This window comes from Ricinus communis, chromosome 7 (genome assembly GCF_019578655.1).
Source record: "Ricinus communis isolate WT05 ecotype wild-type chromosome 7, ASM1957865v1, whole genome shotgun sequence".
Lineage (NCBI taxonomy): Eukaryota > Viridiplantae > Streptophyta > Magnoliopsida > Malpighiales > Euphorbiaceae > Ricinus > Ricinus communis.
The window spans coordinates 13,667,821-13,673,873 of NC_063262.1; the positions used below are offsets into that span (position 1 = coordinate 13,667,821).

At 32.1% G+C, this 6,053-nt stretch overlaps 1 long non-coding RNA gene across 1 annotated transcript; it reads left to right on the plus strand.

Annotated features, from left to right (window-relative positions):
- The first annotated feature begins 637 nt into the window (after positions 1-637).
- On the plus strand, positions 638-2,171 carry LOC125370522. Its single transcript, XR_007216555.1, has 3 exons — positions 638-890; positions 1,267-1,453; positions 2,045-2,171. It is a non-coding gene; the product is annotated as an uncharacterized LOC125370522 (long non-coding RNA).
- The last annotated feature ends 3,882 nt before the right edge of the window (positions 2,172-6,053 follow it).

The following is a 6,053-nucleotide window of genomic DNA, read 5'->3' on the forward strand; positions in this document are numbered from 1 at the left end:
TGAGGGTCCAATCACACGAGCTAGAAGCAAGAGATTCAAGGCTGCCTTGTGTTCTTTCATGGTCCACGTGATAGACAAGATGCATTCAAGAAGCAAGGTTAGCAAGTTGGACTTAGAAGATCAAGATTCAACTTTGATTAATTGTATTTCATTCATAGATTAAAGCCCAATGTGAAGACATGAAGATCATATCTAATTTATGTTGAATTCAAGCCCAAACGTAAAGCCCAAGTCCAAGGTTGAATATTCAAAGTCAAAATCCAAGTCAAAATAAGAATCTTCTTTTAACAAGTCCAAGTCAAAATAGGAGTTTGTTACTCTTTTACTTCAAGTTTTGTTTATTTAGGAGTCTTGGCCACATATCCTAGTCATTCTAGGATTAGGATTATTTTGTTTTAAACTATATAAATAGAGCTATGTAATTTGGCAAAAGCATATATAAATCCTTTGATTGAATAAAAAAAAACCTTATTTTTGCTTAAAGAGTTTCTTTGAGTGTTCTTGAGATTAAAGCTTATTGTTTAGGTTTTGATTTCACTTCTACCTTAATTTAATTCTATTAACTTGTTAGTTTCTAGGATTAATTAAGTTCATCTCATTATAGCTATTGATCTTATTTCTTTATAAATAAGGGTGATAGTTCCGTAAATAACTTTTGGCAAACCTTATAAGTATTGATCTTGGCGTGTAATCTTCTTTTCTAAAGAAGGTTTACATCACTTTCTATATCCATTATACATGTTTTTCCTTTATTTTATTTTCTTTCTTTTCTTGTTTCTTTCTCCTTTTTCTTTCTTTTCTTTCCTTCTATCTATTCTTTTCTTTCATTCTTCTCATTCTCTACAATCCTACTCCTCACACAAATCTAACCAAGATTCTTCTCTAATCAAGTAAGTTAATATCAAGAACTATCAGCTAGTTTATCTTTGAAGTTAAAGAAAATCTATTTTCCCATTTTATATATATCTTCTCTTTTTCTAAACGTTGAAATGTTGATTTTTTGTTATGGATCGTTTGATTTGAGTAATTATGCAAAGGATTTTTGTGGGTCTTGTGTTTGGTGTTAAACCCATTTGAAAAGGGTTTACGCATGTGCTCTAGCATGATTTTTTGGTGATTTAAGTTATATTAATGTTGACTTTCTTGTTTTGGCATGTTAATTTCATGATTTCTAAGTTGATTTGTATCGAGTATGTGGTAAATCAATTGGCTTCAGTTTTGAGGGAGTATAAGAGGTGAAAAACTCTCATTTTTCTATTTTTTTAGGCTGTGACCCAGGGCGTACAGGTTTCCTTTAAGACTCCTGCTGGGGACGAGTCACTCGAGTAGAAATTTAACTTATACCAATCTATATGGGGCATGAAGCATTTGTTGTTAGTTTGGCACAGATTGTACCAAACCATAAAAGTGGATTTGAGTTGTTGATCGGATCGAGCAGAATTTGCCTTATCTGGTGAGCCAGACCTTGTGACCTTGAAAATCTCTTTTTATGGTCGTTTTGAGCTCTTTTCCATCTTTTAATCATTTTGGCTATGCAATATTGGTTAATTATGGCTTTGGTTTGGGGATGAGTTATAGTTAGGATATTCTATTTTCCTTTTCTTCATTTTATTTTGATTTATGGTTAAATCGTTTGGATTCGTCTAGCACACAGAGAGCGAAGTAGTAGTGCCATATTTGCAAGTTGTATAATATGTGTATATATATATATATATAAGAGGTTGGACACTGAGCCTTAAAATGTGACAAGCACTTGCTAGATAAATCCTAACGAGATAACTAATGGGTCAAGCACCAAACCCAAATGGGGTGACATGCGCCTTTAGCAATAAACCATTAATTAGAATGCTATAAGTGATGAGATCAATTTGTAGGTTCTTTCTCCTTATTAAATTATGCTAGTACTTATGTGTGGTGTGTCTATATTATAATATATATGGGATTTATATGTGTCCGAGCATGTGAACCCTTAATATGTGTATGTGTGTATGTGTATATTATACATTTCACTAAGTAAGGTTTGACTCCCCTCACATTTTTCCAGGTTAAGCAGATAAGAAGATTTGGACAAGCTACAATTGTTCCCTCGTGGTGAGTCCTTTAATTTAGTTTATTTCATAGTTGTTGTTGTAAAGTCCTTAAAGGCTAACACTCTAGAACCTTAATACATTATTTGTGACCTTGATAATGTATTATAATTTGTGTTGACTTATGATGATTTTATATTTAAGATTTGGTTAGTTGACTCCATCTTTAGACGTCGAGATTATTAATATTTAATTTGATTATATAAATTATGTTGGCATGGTAAATAATGGATTATAATTGTATTAGTAACCTTTAGGCTTGCTGCGGGCACCGGTAGCCATGTGCGACTCTCGTGTTCCGACATTAGTCACATGCCCTCGAATTTGGGACATGACAACATGTTTGATTTCATGATATAAAATATAATTATAAAGACATAAAGCATGAAGATGGATTCAAGAGTCAATATGAAGATCAAGTTAAAATCATGAAGCTATAAAGACCGGAAGAGTGATAAAGTAAACAAGGGACATGGACCTAAGAATTTCATGTAAGGAAAGGTGATCTCCATGGAAGAAAAACGGCTAACTTATATTTGAAAAATAAACTGTATTATTTGAAGAGTTTAAAAAGAGGAAGGGCAAGCAAAACATGGATGGATAGCTACATTATTCTAGTTATAAGAAGAAAGATTGGTGTAATTTTAAGGTTTAAGAATTTATTTTTTGAATTTTAATTGAATTATGCTCAAATTGTCAGACTGGGTTAAAGCATATAAGGTCAATTAAAATTAGTGGCATTAATTCTACAAGAAGTGTTTGAACATAACTTTCTTCATATTTGTATCTCTAGAAGTCTAGTTTCATATGCAAAAGGTCTTGCATCAACTTGAGGAGTATGAAAGGTGCAATGACCAAAATACTGAAACATGTTCAATATGTCATGATGACATAAACAATTTTGATTATTTTGCATTCACTGGGATACTTTTACTAATGAGTGACGTTTCTCAATTTCATTAGGAAACCTTACGCCACAAATCTAGAGATGGATTCCAAAGCCAGCTTCTTTATTTGTTTATCAGCCTATGTTCAAAGTTATTATTCTAATTTACTAGTTAATTATGTATAAGGCCCACCTAATCTAGCCCAATTATAAATTATGCTTTGAATTCTAGCCTTTAAACTTAAATGGACTTCTTTTTATGATAAGGCCCAATTAATTGATCTTAATCTAATATGGCCCAATTAATTCAATTAAAGCATGACAAATCCACTAAGTCTATATTGATTTTAAATTTAAGCTCAATACACCATCTCATTAACCTAATGGACTACAATTTTCATGCCAGGTCCAAATTTAAGGCCGAATATCTATATATCTAGTTTTAATTAGACAATCAAATAATAGGTATTTGGCATCAAACATAGAACAAAAAATAAAGAGTAGAAAATTAAATCTAGCTATTACAACCCTTCTACAACTAAAGAAAATAAAAAAAACACCTAAAACTAAGTTACAATACACAAAATTGGTCCAAATACATAGAAAATTCGAATTAAGGCATACAAGGCTAAATGAGCGATCAGCTAAGGACACAGACCGATCGACTTTAGGGCTAAATTTGGCTGATTCTATGACTTTTCTTGAAATTTTCACACCAGCCAATTTTACATGCACATAAAGTCAAAAAATTATTAGAAACACAAAATAATGAAATAAAAGTGTGCAGAACAAATTAAACAAACTAAAACACATGGAAAATAACATAAACATAAAGGAGCTAAAACTGGTAAAAGGCTAAAGCATCTTACATGGAAAATTCTACATTTGAACATACAACCCTAGGATTCTCATACAATCACATAAGCATTCACAAAAAGACACAAATCATATAATCCTAATCTTTCCAATCATTAGATTTCAAATCCAGCACATGGCATATTATCATATTCAATTTCCAACATATATCATATTATCATATTCAAACTTAATAAAATCAAAATATGTTAATTTAAGAAAACTCTAATCTAATAATATAAATCATATGGATCATGCAAAATAACTAAAAATACCAATCAGAAGCATGTTTCTAAAACATAAAATAAAAGAACCAGTTTGTAAAGATGGGGATGCTGATGATGTTGGATTTGGAGAACCCTTAGGTTGTCACCGTTGAATGTTGATCTTCAAGTCTCTAGAGATAATGAGGTGGTGGAATCGAATATTGGTTGAGAATCCAATGCTGCTTGGGTTTGAGAAATCTTCTATCATTCAAAAATAAGTTTCCCAATCTCTAGTTCTTACTTAGTAACTTTCCCTTTAACTAAAGCTCTAATAATTGATATGTGGAGTTCTAATAATTAATGAGTGTAGGCAACCTTAAACGTAGACCTAAACTATATTATTCTATTTATAGAAGTACGGTTAGGAACCCTAGAGAAGCAGATAACTGTACAAATATTTTAATTAAAGAATCAATCGATATCTTTCCTCTTATCATATTAATATCCAATAAATTAAAATAAAATATTTTAAATCAAATAATTATCACTAAATATATTTAGAAGTCCCAATAATTATCACAAATATCTTCTAGAAACTTCTTTTTTACCAATTTTTACATTTTTTGTAAAAAATTACACATAAAATAGTGTCAAATTTCAAAAAATAGCCAATTAACACTATGTAGAACTCGTCGACTCTATGCTAAGCCAATAGTCTGTGTAGAGCCAATTCAGTTGTACGTAGAGCCAATTGGCGCTAAGGGGCAAAAAGTTTCAAAAATTTTGATAATTCAGTCCTTGAATTTGTAAAAAAATATCGGTTCACCCCTCGTACTTAATTTTTTCTGTCAATTGGGTCCAAATTGATTCTAGAAAAGTAATTTTAAGTCCAATTATTCTCAACCCTTACTTAGGCTGGCCCATCCTTAATCTTCTGAGACTCGAAAAGGCAGCAACTTTTATTATTGGATTTTTCATAATTCTCTCGATATTTGGATCCAAAAAATGGGTGATGACATACCTCTTGTGTTTATAGCTCCATCGAAGTGCACCTTTTATTCCTAGATCTCGATTGCCCTTAAATTTTCATCAGGCAACTCCAAATCCCAAGGGTCATCTCCCTCGATTGCATTCTAAACTAAAAATTCTGCTATAGCCCTACGTTTGACTACCTTCTTGGTGACGTACTCGATGTCGAATTTCATTAGAAGTACTAACTATCTTGCCAACTTCCCTGTAAAAGACCGAGCTTCAAACAGATACTTTAATGGGTCTATTTTTGGAATTGCTTATACCCTATAAGACTAAAAGTAGTGTCTCAATTTCTTTGTAGCCTATATCATGGCTATTCTCTACGAGGTTATACTGTCATTCATAAAGCAGCAATTTCTTAGTGAGATAGTAAACCGCATGCTCCACGTCATTAGGCCCATATTATGCTACTATTGCCCTCATGGCTTCCTTTTCTAAGGCCAAGTATAGAATCAACAATTTTCCATCCTTCGACGGCTTTAATACTGGCGGCTTCATAAGATACTGCTTAATCTTGTCGAAGACTTTCTAACAATGCTCATCCCACACAACATGTTGGTGTTTCCTTAAAAGCTTGAATATAGGATCATAAACCATTGTGAGCTTGGAAATGAACCTACTGATGTATTATAGACGTTTTAAAAATCCTTTGACTTATTTCTCTTTCAGTGCTGGCATTTCTTGATTAGCCTTAACCTTATTTGGATCAATTTTTATTCTCTGTTGACTCAATATATGCCCTAGTAGTTTCCTTAATATTATTCTGAGTATGCTCTTTTTTGGATTAAGCCTCAAGTTATACATTTTCACTCATTTTAAGAACTTATCAAGAGCTTGGAAGTGCCCTTTCCTTGTTTCAAACTTTACCATCATATCATCTACATACACCTCCACTTCCTTGTGCATCATGTCGTGAAATAATGTAATGACTGCCCTCTAATAAGTTGCTCCTACATTTTTTAGTCCAAAAGGCATAACATTATAGCA